Source organism: Lacerta agilis, chromosome 14 (genome assembly GCF_009819535.1).
Source record: "Lacerta agilis isolate rLacAgi1 chromosome 14, rLacAgi1.pri, whole genome shotgun sequence".
Taxonomy (NCBI): Eukaryota; Metazoa; Chordata; class Lepidosauria; order Squamata; family Lacertidae; genus Lacerta; species Lacerta agilis.
The window spans coordinates 9,620,495-9,633,854 of record NC_046325.1 but is presented as its reverse complement, the minus strand read 5'-3'; the positions used below and the strand labels follow the sequence as shown (position 1 = coordinate 9,633,854).

General features: G+C 47.3%; 1 protein-coding gene across 1 annotated transcript in view; it reads left to right on the top strand.

Annotated features, from left to right (window-relative positions):
• Window positions 1-8,143: 8,143 nt before the first annotated feature.
• The window catches only part of LOC117058030 (vigilin-like), a 49,785-nt gene continuing 44,568 nt past the window's right edge, over window positions 8,144-13,360 (top strand). The window contains 1 exon segment of the mRNA XM_033168904.1: window positions 8,144-8,400. The gene's annotated coding sequence lies outside the window, so the exon portion shown is untranslated.

Below are 13,360 nucleotides of genomic sequence, written 5' to 3'. Positions count from 1 at the left end.
TTTGGGATGGACAGATGCTACGTTTGAGAGATGCCTTGCTGCCGGTATATCCCTGGAGGTTATGTCCAAAGTAGGGAGACTGCTCATGCACTGCTCTGCACACCAGCATCAAGCTCCTATTTGTACCTCCCGTCGGACGCGAAGTGATGAATCATGGGGGAACCATGCAGGGCAGGCAGCGACTCGCTGCCTTGGTTCTCATCCCAGCTTTGTCACTCCAGGGCAGGAGTCGATGAGACTGAATGTACCCATCTGGGAAAGGAAGGGACTCACCAAACAAAGCTTTACATGAGCCGCCTCTTAAGGGCCATTAGATGACAGCTCTCCACCGCCACATTCTCCGACTTCTGCCTGGGGCTGCAGCAGGATTCCCAAGGACAACCCTGTGCATGGGGCTTGCTGCGTCAGCAATATCTGCCGGTTGCACACAGCGTGTACACATGAGCTGCGTACCCATTTAAAGCATGAGCTGCGTACACATTTAAAGCATATGGCTTCCCCCCCCCGAGAATCCTGGGAGCTGTAGTTTACCTTTCACCGAGCTACAGTGACCGGCACACTTAACAAACTACAGTTCCCATAATTCTTTAGGGGAAGTTATGGGCTTTAAATGTATGGTGTCTATGCAGCCTTAGGCGATCCCCCGGGGCAGCAGCATTAGCGGTGCAGAAATGCAACAGCAAAAAAAAAGGATTAATACAAACAGTTCATCTTCACTCGTAAAAGCTGGGAACGGTGTCCTGCTGGGTTAACTATGTTTTCTTCTTAACGCACGGGGAAATTGGCAGCATCGGCATCTGTTGAACAAGCTGTGTGTGGGCATACGTGTGTGTGGGTGTGTGGATGAGAGCGAGAACGCTCACAATCAGATCTATGCATGCAGACTTAATCTCGTGTACGACAATAATAAACCATGAATGCACCAGAATCACAATGTGGGCTCTAAATATAAGTGAGAAATAAAAGATGTTCCATAGTAAGAGCTTTTCGGCAGCGGAACAGGACTCCCTCGGAAGGTGGTAGACTCTCCTTCCTTGGAGGTTTTTAAGCAGAGGTTGGATGGCCATCTGTCATGGATGCTATAGCTCAGAATCCTGCATTGCAGGGGGTTGGACTAGATCAGGGGTCGACAAAGTTTTTGTGGCTTGGGCTGGTTCACGGTCCTGCAAACGCCGCTGTGGACCAGAGTGTGTATGTGTGTGCGTGGCACACATGCATGCGCAAACACTATTTCTGGCGCTCCTTTTGGCATGGAGGAGGCGTGTGCAGCCAGGCCCTTGCAGAGCCAGGCACAGGCCCGGGCCAGGTAGATAATGTGCTCCCCCCTTTTTTACCCTAGGGATTTCAAAGCTTGAACCATATCTGCATATAAAGACAAAATGGAAAATACAGATATACAATAGTGCTTTAAAAAATATATATAGGGAAAAGGATTATTTTAAGTATTTACATTTAAATAATGGTGAGCGATTGTGAATATGCTGACCGAGGCCCCCTTTGGAATCGGAGGCCTGGGCCAAGTGGCCCATATGACCCCCCCTCTCTCTTTGGGCCTGTGTGCAGCTTCCCATTGGCTGAAGGAGCTTGCTGCAGCCAATGGGAAGCCGGCCAGCGTCGCGGAAGGCAGTCCCCGCTCTGCTCCACACACGGGAGCTGACCAAGCGGAGGGGGGGGGTCCCTGAGTGAGCGGTGGGGGTCCATGGGCTGGTTAAACAATCCCCATGGGCCACCTGTGGCCCTTGGGCCTTAGGTTGCCAACCCCTGGACTAGGGGATCCCTCGGGATCCCTTTCCAACTCTACATTTCTATGAAATGGAGGCAGCGAGTGACGAAGATTGAGATGGGCAAATCTGTCAGTTTCAGTTTCTCATTTTTTCCAGTCCTAAATTTGGTTTGCCCTGTTTCCATATTTGTGACTTTAAATACATACACACATACACACACACACACACACACACACACTGTTGTGTATTGATTCAAGGGTTATCATATCTGTATTATTATTGTCTGTATTCACATTAGGGGAAAGTAACTGCCTTTCTGTTCCTGAAGGAACAGCTACTATTGGTTCATTCAAGTTGCATTTGGATCCTCAGTCTTATTGGTTCCCACCAAAAGGCAGCTTTGTGATTGCTTGATATTGTTCCCTCCAAAATGTATCCTTTTTAGCCAGTCTTTCTGTTCCTATAAATGTAGCATCCCTCTCCTCAGTTCCCCAGTCTTGTTTGTCTGAATACAGTAAAGAGTGTTACATGAAGAAGCTGTCTCCTACCTGCTATGTCAGAGCTGAAATCACTTGCTGAATCATGATCCCCACGTTACATGAACATTCATATACAGTTTCATTTCAAGTTCATATTTATGCATATTTTTATGCCATTCTGCCTAGTAGATGCATATACCAGGAAAAAGTACATACACAAATGTGCCTATGAAGAAAAATTGGCATGAGAATTTCCACCTAAAAGAATGTGATCTTTGTACAATGTGTTTGTACTAATATTTTTGCTTCCATTTTTCACTACAACAAGCATTTTTGTATGCATTCTTAGGTGGGAGAACGGCGTCGTGAAATTCATAGAAGAGTGATTTGGAAAGAGCCGTTTTTTCAGCTGCATATTGGTTCAGGAAATGTTAAATTGGTGGTTCACATTAAAAGGGGGGGCAGATTCCTCCTGATGCTCCTTGCTTGGGGCGGCATTTGGCTTTGGGGCTGGGCCTAGTTGCCCTATATCCCCAGGGTCCTGCCAGTCTTGAATAATCTACCTTCTCTGCTCTGTCCAATTCCAGCTGCTCTATGTTGGGCTCCCCCCACAAATGATCCGAAAGCTGCACTTAGTACAGAATGCTGCAGCCACGATTCACCTTTCTGCCCGCTCAAAGATTTTTAAGTTGCCATGTTCCTGGTGAGGATGCCGAACTCCGAAGAGCAACTCTTACCCTCCCTGCCTGTTTTATGGCTTTGTTTCCTGTGTGTTTGCTTCCATCTGCTGCTGTAATTGTTCTCTCCATTTTATATGCAATATATAATGAAATTTTAAAAATATGCACGAAATAAATAAACAAAGTGAGCGACTCCCTGGAGGGCAAAGGGAATGTAAGGAAGCAAAAATAGGAATGCAGGAGCAGCGATTTTAACAGTAATGGGCGGGAACAAATAAGGGACCCTGGGAGGGGGGGAGAGGGAAACCGGAATTGTTGGGATGCCATGGGGATGTGGCAGTTTTCACGCCTATTTAAACCATGCACTTTTTTTTTGGTTTTTCAGTTTTATTTCATTGTATTCCATCTGTTTATCTATCTATCTACTTCCATATCCTCACAACAACCCTGCGAGGCAGGTTTAGGCTGAGGGTTGGTGACTGGTCTTGTCGTCGTGCCGCTGTGTAAATACATGAATACATAAATAAGAATAAGAAAAACAGAAACGAAATGAAAGTTAGAAAGGCCGCCTCAGGCCCTAATAGACAGTGAACAACAGGGTGTGAGTGTGTAATGTTTGTGTATGTGCATTTGCCCCTTCATTTGGAAGTCCTCCCTTCAGTCCTCCTAGGCCTACAAAGGCGACACAGCAGCGTCAACAGTCATTATCTTGTTCCTGGCTCAGGATTCCCAGGCCCTGTTGGGTTATGTAATAGACTACTTTCAGGCAGCTCCCAACTCCCCTCAGGGCTGAAGTTTAATCACAGGCCCTGTTAGGTGACCAAGCGACGCGTGAGCCATACGCCAAACTGGATTCCACCTTCAGGCTGCCAAGTCTTGGGTTCAGTACTTTTATGATGGAGAGCAGATGGGGCTGAGTCAAACGCAGCACATGATTAAGAATAAAGCTGTGTACATACCGTACATTTACTGTACACCCCTCCCGCCCATGAATCCTGAAAACTGAGGTTTATCCCTCAAATAAACTGCAATTCCCAGCACCCTTAGCAAACGACCATTCCTTGGATTTGTGGGTGTGCACGCTTTAAAGGTATACAGCCAGAGGCTGAATCTTGTTGTTGTTGTTTAGTCATGTCCGACTCTTCATGACCCCATGGACCAGAGCACGCCAGGCACTCCTGTCTTCCACTGCCTCCCGCAGTTTGGTCAGACTCATGTTGGTAGCTTCAAGAACACTGTCCAACCATCTTGTCCTCTGTCACCCCCTTCTCCTTGTGCCCTCCATCTTTCCCAGCATCAGGGTCTTTTCCAGGGAGTCTTCTCTTCTCATGAGGTGGCCAAAGTATTGGAGCCTCAGCTTCAGGATCTGTCCTTCCAGTGAGCACTCAGGGCTGGTTTACTTTAGAATGGATAGGTTTGGTCTTCTTGCAGTGCATGGGACACTCAAGAGTCTCCTCCAGCACCATAATTCAAAAGCATCAATTCTTCGGCGATCAGCCTTCTTGATGGTCCAGCTCTCACTTCCATACATTACTACTGGGAAAACCATAGCTTTAACTATACGGACCTTTGTCGGCAAGGTGATGTCTCTGCTTTTTAAGGTGCTGTCTAGGTTTGTCATTGCTTTCCTCCCAAGAAGCAGGCGTCTTTTAATTTCGTGACTGCTGTCACCATCTGCAGTGATCATGGAGCCCAAGAAAGTAAAATCTCTCCCTGCCTCCATTTCTTCCTCTTCTATTTGTCAGAAGGTGATGATGTTGAACTTCAGACCATACAGATATAAAAAACACTGTGAAAATGCTTTTTTTTTAAAAAAATGTAACATATACAATGGAACCTTGGTTCTCAAACATAATCTGTTCCGGAAGTCCATTTGACTCCCAAAACGTTCAAAAAACAAGGCGCAGCTTCCAATTTGTGCAGGCGCCCTGGAAACAATAGCCGAAAGCCACATCGGACGTTTGGCTTCCGAAAAACGTCGAAAACCGGAACACTTGGGAACCGATTTGTTCGTCAGCCCAGGTACCACTGTAAGTTGCTTTGAGTTGCCTTGTGCAAGAAAAAGCAACTAACAAATATGTTAAAACCAATAAACAAAATGAAATGTGTCTGAATCTGTTCTGAATTTGAAATTGTTTTTAATTGTATTCCCATATAGATTTTTTTAAAATCAGTTTTCTTGTTTTTACTGTGAAATCGCTTCGGAGATATTTTGCAGAAAGATAATTCATAAATTGAATCAAATCAAAATAAACCAACTTGTATCAGTCTTTTCCGGGGCCAGCCTAAAGAGCTGAGGTTATATTTGCCAGGGAAGAGTGGCGTCTGTCAGACTGTCCTCATTTACATTAACACTTTTCCTTGAGGAAAACCCTCAGGGTTTTCTCATCTTCCTTTTCTTAATCTCCAGCATTGTCATCTTCCTAAGAAACGTCCTCATTGCATTTCCTCATTCCCTAGTTTCCCACCTGCTCAGTGAGGCCACCAACACATCACATGACTTGTTTGCATTATGTCTGAGCTGTAGACACCCCTTTATTTGAAAACAAACAAACCAATTTTAGAGGGGGGGGATTCCTTCCAGTAGCACCTTAGAGACCAACTAAGTTTGTTATTGGTATGAGCTTTCATGTGCATGCACACTTCTTCAGATTTTAGAGATTTCTCTAGATTTTCCCCTCAGCTTGGTGACTGCTCCCTCTAATTCAGCGGCTGATTTCCCCCCTAGCTGCAGTGTTGCATTACAGCCTCTAGGTGTCACTGTGTTCCATTAAAAATGTGAATCACTAGAAATTTTTCTGGAGCACAAGCAATGCTGCAAGATTGTGCTAGGAGTGATAAGGATGATAGGAAGCCATCATTAGCCTGAATGTATCACCCTCTCGAACATGTGGGCATTATCTTTCTCACGATTACGTCAAAGGGTGACCCCTGCCACTGAATGCAGGTTCTGTGAAACTCACTGCCATAGGATTTGGTTATGGCTGCCACCATAAAAAGCTTTATTTTAAGGACAAGTTGGCTATGATTAAAGCAAGAAGCCTCTGTACTTACAAACAGCATAGCTATGATTTCCTGATGGGAGGAACAAAGCAGCAGCTCTTATCATTTTGTCTTGTTTATGAGCTTCCTCAGGGCAGCTGGATGGTCAGTGTGAAAATCACACCTAGTAGGGCTTAGTTCTGCATACAGCACAAAATATTCATTTTAGTTAAAATAGTATCCCACTCCCAAGGCATTTCTCAGAAAAGGGTAAACGAAAACAATTTTATATTGTGCAATATGAAACACTTTTTAAAATGCATTGCAATAAATATCACATCTGAGAGCCTACGAAAAGAATAAAATCAATTATAACATGTCTGAGAAAATAACAAGGATTTTTTTAAAAATTTATGACAGTGGGAAGAGATGGGGTGTAGATATTGCCCAAGTCGGAAACATGCAATTGTTGTGCCATCACCAAAAGGCCCTGCCAATCTGATCTTAACAAATGACAGGCCAGAAAACAGTGGTATATCCAGTAGGTTTGTATGAGTGCAAACAGACCTTCAGATAACTTGGTAATATATTGTCCTCCAGGGGGAAAATGGTTTCTGTATTTTTGCAATCAGAGGGGAGAAGAGGAATGAAAAGAGAAACTCTCCAGACCTATTGAATTCATGGAATCAGAGGCCAGTCTTGGGCAAGATAATAAAATGTGTGGTTGGACAGAACATAGCCTAGGTGAAATTACTTTTGCCAGAGGACAGACTGAAGGTGTGTCGGTTACACGTAGGTAGCCGTGTTGGTCTGCCATAGTCAAAACAAAATAAAAAATTTCCTTCCAGTAGCACCTTAAGACAGTGTTTTTCAACCAGTTCCGTGGCACACTAGTGTGCCGCGAGATGTTGCCTGGTGTGCCGTGGGAAAAATTGAAAAATTACTTTATATATAGTCAATATAGGCACAAAGTTAATTTTTTTAACATTTTCTAATGGTGGTGTGCCTCGTGATTTTTTTCATGAAACAAGTGTGCCTTTGCCCAAAAAAGGTTGAAAAACACTGCCTTAAGAGACCAACTAAGTTTGTTCTTGGTATGAGCTTTCGTGTGCATGCACACTTCTTCCGATCTGAAGAAGTGTGCATGCACACAAAAGCTCATACCAAGAACAAACTTAGTTGGTCTCTTAAGGTGCTACTGGAAGGAATTTTTTTATTTTTTATTTTGTTTTGAAGGTGTGTCGTTATTGATCCATCCTGGATTCCTTTCTTTCTTAAACATAGAACAGAACTAATGAAATATTCCACCACTTCAAAGAGAGAATGAAAAACAATTGAGCATGGCCAGGTAAAGAGATGAAATTATAACACACACACAAAAAAAAATGTGCAAAAGAGCTAACACAGTAATTCAGTGCCTTGCACCATCTGGCAGGGTTAATAATAAGATGCATTTAATATTTGATCCTAAATATCAGGGGAAATGCAGGGGTTGGTGCTGAAGGCGACCACGTTTTTCTGGAAAATAATGCCAATAATATCAATAGAATAAATGGCTAGCGGTTTGCTGCCGTTTCCTAACACCCAAAACCAGCTGCCCGAAGCAACCACTTCACTCCATCTAATGGTAGGCCCGGCCCCTTAAAATTGTGCACGAAAGAAAATTGTGTTGAAAGCGGCTCCCAACAATACAGAGAAGGCACAGCGACGCAACAGCCTGTGTGTCAAGTTCCCAATAGCCACCTCTCGCTACTTCTGGTTACCAATTGAGCACGCTGTGCTACCATGGCAAAGCCAACCGTAGGGCTAGAGCGACTCCCCCACCCCCCACCGACTTTCAAAAGCTTCAAAACAGACCCCGTGGCACCTCCTCTCAGAATCTCTTTAGGCTCTTTATCAGCTGTCCCCGCACACAGCAGCCTCTCTAGCGGCCCCCACGTGCTTCATGCCCCGCATATGGCTGCCTTCGGAACCACAACCGCAAAATGCCGGAAGTCAAGCCTGCGCGCCAACTTTACTCCGTATCTCTAGGCGTGGTGGGGGGGGGAGAGGGGAGGGCGCGCGAAGAAGAGCCGGGAGCGCGCGCCCTCTCTATACCTGGCGCATGTCTACATTCAACCCGAGGCTCTCCCGCGCCTGCGCACTGGAGCCCGAGCCGCGGGCAGGGGTGGGCGGTCCTCGCGCAGCCGTGGCCGCTGATTGGCCCCGGTGTCGAAGTGGGCGGGGAGAGGAGGCGGTGCCCTATTTAAGGAGGCTCGGAGGGCGGGGACGGGGAGGCGTGTCCGAGCCGCGCTCCTTGTCAGTCGGCGCCGGGAAGCGGCAGGGGGCGGAGGCTGCGGCAAGAGCAGCAGCAGCGGCGCCGGCGGTGGAGGAGTCGGAGCAGCCTCCACCACCCGCCTCCCCCTCGCGGCTTCTTCTCCTTCTCCTTCCCCTCCTTCTCCTCCCGGCCTCGGCGGCGGCCGCCGCAGCCACCGCCACGCTGAGCCTCCAGCAGCGGGACTCGCCGCCGCCACAGCAGCAGCAGCAGCAGCGCAGGTGAGGCGGCGCGGGGGAAGAGCCTGGTCCCTCCGCCGGGGCCTGGCAGCAGAGAGGCCGAAGGATGCCGTGCGAGGGGAGCGAGGCTGCAGGGAGCACGCAGGGCAGCCAGGGATTTTGGGGCGGGGGGTGAATCTGGGGGGGGGGCTCCCTTGCAAAAAAAGAGAGGTGGGGATGCTCGTTATATGTGGTTTTCAGCAAGAGCAGGTGGAAGGGGAATTGCAGAGGTGTGGTGGGGATGATATCTGGGGGTCTGACATAGTGATGAGCGGCAGAGAGGCTTGAAGGGATGTGGGGTCGGTGGTCGGTGGGGTGCCTCGAAAGGGTGCAGGGGGCCAGTGATGGCGTGGCGGTGAAAGGAAAGCGTGGGGCTCTGCTTTGGGTGTCTCCACCAGAGAGGGGTCTAGAGGGATGTGGGGTGGGTGGGTGGGTGGTCCATGTAGCGATGCTCACCAGGGAGGTTCAGAGGGGTTTGAAGGGCGTTAAAATGGGGTGGGAGAGTATGCGGGCCTGTGGAGCAGGTGGGGTTGAAGGGATATAGAGGATGGTATGGGGTGACTGAGGTGTATTAAAGGAAAAAGAGAGGGGGCTGTGCTGTTCCAAAGGGGGTCCAGGAGAATGGGAAGGCTTGATCAGAGAAATTATAGGGGTTTCTTAAGCAGCGAGGGCTCAAAGGAGATAGGGATGCACAGAGGTGTTGGCTTGGCTAGCTGCAGCGAAGGGGAGGACAGTTAGCTGTGGATGAGCTGTAATTCCCAAGGTTCTTCATTTTAAAAAAAATATTGGAAGTTTCCAGCATTTGTTGACCCTCGGAGTATGAGACAAAACGTAAAAGTGCGATTCCCCTCATTTTTGTCTGTGTGAGAAACTACCCTGCCCCACTTTCAGTCTTTTGCTTTGGCCCCCTGCCCCCATAACATTTCTACAGATGCCCCTGGGTGAAAGGTGAGTGGAGGGAATTTGATTGGGGTTTCCTTAAGGTTAAAGGGAGGTCTGATGTGGGGAAACTGCTGCAGGTAAGTGGAGGTTAGGGTGATGGAAACAGGGTAGGCAGCGATATTGGGGTATCTTTCATTGGGTGAGGGGGTTCTTCACCCGAGAGTGACAACAGCAGATACAGGGGTATGGTGGGATGCTGAGAGAAGCGTGTGCATGTGTGAGAAAGCAGGCAATTAATGAAGAGGGGTTCAGGACACCATTGGGAAGAAAGGAAGATAATGTGGGCTCAGGTTGACTCTGCATAAAGGAGGGTGTGTTTTTTTAAACTGTGAGAAATGGATTGTGGCAGTAGAGAGGTACAATAGGGCATTTCAGATGTGGCTGTTAAAATAGTGGCAAGGGGCCCTAAGGTAGTGGTGTGTCCCCTGAAGGCTGTTGTGAGAGATTGGCTTTGAAACAAGAAAAGATAAAATGGGGAATAAGATGCTGACTGCACAGTTGGAATGTGGGGACTTCACTAAGAGGATGAATAAGCTTTTTTGTAGCCTTATCCTTCAGCATAATGCAGGTATCTTCAGCCTTCTCAGGCCCAGCACCCATTTTTAACCCTAACACGCACCTGGAGGCCCATTTCTTCATCTTTTACCATACATTGGCATTCAATGGGCTACGTTCAAGCTACACTAAAGCCAGAGGTTTCTGCATTTGCATGCATCATCTAGGCAAGTGAGAAGCATTGTCACAATTCGAGGACTCATTCAAGCCAGGCAGAAGTGTACAAGGAAGGCGCAGAGCATGGTTGGTGAGTGGGTGTGGCTTGTACTAGAGGCCTGATGTAAGCATGGAGAACTGCATTCAGCCCCAGGGCTTAAGGTTCCCCATCCCTCTTTCCTGTTGCGATCAGACTTTATCTGCTCCCATCAAGAGGACTAGAAGAATGGGGGAATAAAATGGTCTTGGAGAATGCATGGAAGAGAATAGTGCCAAACTCTCTCCCTTTGACTGTTACGATAACTACTAAATTTGATGCCTGTTGCCTTAACAGTTCTGCGCTTGCTCCAAGGATGGCTTTGGCCTACTCTTAGTGTTGGTTACTGAAGTTTGTAACCAATTCAGGTCAAGATTGACTGTATGGATTGCTATAATTCTTACCCCGATTTCATATGCAGCTATTAAGTTGTCTGTCTCTCTGGGGCAAAAGCTAGTGTGCGTGGAAATAACAACCTTGGCGGGACATAGAAGTTCACCTGAGTGTGGAGGGACTTGCAGAATGCTGGAGACACAAAGACTATTGAGACAAGCTTGAGTTCTGAAATGTGCAGCACTGGTTTCGACATTCACTTCTCAATCAAACAGGATGAGGTGCCTCTTGAGTGAGGGTGATCTGAAGTCTTCATTCCCATTAACTTATATCTATATGCTATGAATTCAAGATTTATACACTGCTTGATTTTTTTAAAGTTGAAATGGTTTACAAAAATATTAAATAAAATGCTACAATTTTCAATAAATAGTTAAAAACATTATTGAAGAGCATTCGGAAGATAGTTAACATCAACAGTAGCGGAAAAGAGATAAAGCACATGTAACTTAATGTCTGGACAGGCATGCCTAAACAAAAATGTTTAAGCAGGTGCCAAAAAGAGTACAGGGAAGGTGTTGTCCTGATGTCAATTGGCAGGGAGTTCCAAAGTGTATTTGCTCCTACACTTAAAAATAGGTTTCTTACAAATGCACAAGCAAGTATTATGCAGCACCTGTAACAGTGCCAGTTTTGCAGATCGAAGCAGAAAAGTGGTTATATCTCAGACATGGCGATCCTGCAAGTAAAGTGGTCCCAAACTATTAAGGGCTTTACCTATTAAAGGCTGCGGTGTACTATGCAGAGAGGGTCTCGCTCGTCTTAACTACCACGCTGCAGCATTCTGTACTAGTTGCAGCTTCTGGGTCCAGCTCAAGGGAAGCCCCACATAGAGTGCATTGCAGTAGTCCAGTCTTGAAGTCACCAGTTCCTGTACCGCTTCGGTCAGACTCTCGGTCCAGGAACGACTGTAACTGCCGTACCATTTGAGATGTGCAGGGGCTGGCGTATGAGTCTGCTTGTTCGAGGATGGGAGTTACTATGAAACAGAAGCAGGTCTTTTTGCTCTGATATGCAGAGCTTGGTGGAGATCACAGCTCCCTAGAAGTGATTCAAAGATGGCCATGATAGTGTGTCAGGGTTTCTGGGGGTTTTTTTGGCAGTCAGGTGTTAAGTCGTCTTGTGTGTTCTGCCACACCTCCTGCTCTCCCTCCGCTCCACCTAGGCCTCTGGGATGGAGGGTAGCTGCAGAGGTGGAAACCACATGTGGGAGATGCTAGAATTGGAGCAAGCTCTCCAGTCTAGTCTAATCGATGGCTGGAGCTCGCGGAATCCTCCCCTGAGATCCAGTGGTGGAAAAACAAGCCAGGGAGAGATGCTCTCTTGGGAGAAGAAATGGCAAATGGTTCTTCGCCTTCACTTAAATTGCAGAGGGGTGGTCCCAGCCATGCTACACATTTAAAGTGTACCACTTTAACAGTTAGGAGGGTTATGGGAACAGTAGTTTGGTGAAAATGTCAACCCAATGTGCGGCAGCTCTGGAAAATGCACATTCCCTATTCAACTTCACAAATCTGTGGTGAGGCTGCATTTTGAGTTCTGCATGCATGTCTGGTCACTGTTCATTTAGAAGGAGCTGGAGAGGAATTTTCAGCAAAGAGGAACAAAAAAATGATCTATAGGTTAGAGTCTCTTCACCCATGGAAGAAAGGTCACACAATATTTGGGAAAACAATATAAAAAATTAAAAAATTCCTTCCAGTAGCACCTTAGAGACCAACTAAGTTTGTTCTTGGCATGAGCTTTCATCTAGTTTAGGAGAAAGGCATGTGCATAAGGGAAGCATGATAGAGGTGTGTGAAATTAGGCATAGTCTAGGACAGGGGTCGGCAAGGTTTACCCCACTTGGGCTGGTTCACTCCAGTGGAGATCCCTCCGTGGGCCAGATAGCGCACACAACATGAGTGCGAGCGCCCGCGATTTCTGGCATCTGCAGACGGGATTTCCGGCATCTGTGCATGTGCAGACGCGAGTTCCGGCACCGCAGAACCTAGTCCCCATGCTGTGCTATGCTGGTTTAGCACAGTGTGCGGGGATTCACCAAGCGGGCTGCTCGTCTGGGTCAGGCTCGCTTGTGGCCAATGGACTTTAGGTTGCTGACCCCTGGTCTAGGAGGAAGCGGGTGGGGAGACTTCTTTCTCTTATTATTCCGGAACTCGGGGACCCACATTGAAGCTGAATGTTGGAAGATTCGGGGCAGACAAGAAGAAAGTACCACTTCGTGCAGTGCTCAGTTAAACTGTGAAATTTGCTCCCGCAAGAGGCTGTGATGGCCACCGACTTGGATGCCTTTAAAGGGGAATTGGACAGATTCTCGGAGGAAAAGGCAGTCAGTGGTTACTAGTCATACAGCCTCCAGGCAGCATGATCCTGAATACCAGTTGCTGGGGAGCAATTGCAGGAGAAGGCATATAGTGCTCCTGTCCTGCTCACAGGAGACCCATAGGCATCTGGTTGGCCGACGTGAGAGCAGGATGCTGAACTGGAGGGACCTTGTGTTTGCTTCAGAAAGTTTCTCATGGGTTTGTATCCATGGGCAACTCTTGCAAAGTGTCCTCTTGGGGATCGCGGGTGGGTGGGGAAGAGATCCCTGTTCTTAAGCAATATTATATTTGCTGTGGCAGCTGCTGGTTGTGCCGTCCCAACATGGACTTGTCACCTTTGCACAGACCACCTCAAAGATGCTGAAGTAGCCTGCCACTCATTTTTGTTTGCTAATAAGGTTAAGTGAGATTGTGATAGTGTCCTTGTAATTTGTCGATGGGAATTCTGATTGTCTCTCTGTGGGGGGTAGGAACCAGGGGAGCTAGATGAGCTGGGGGGAAACCTCCGTGCTGGCAGTCTTAGGCCAGCCTTCCTCAACCTGGTGCTCTCCAGATG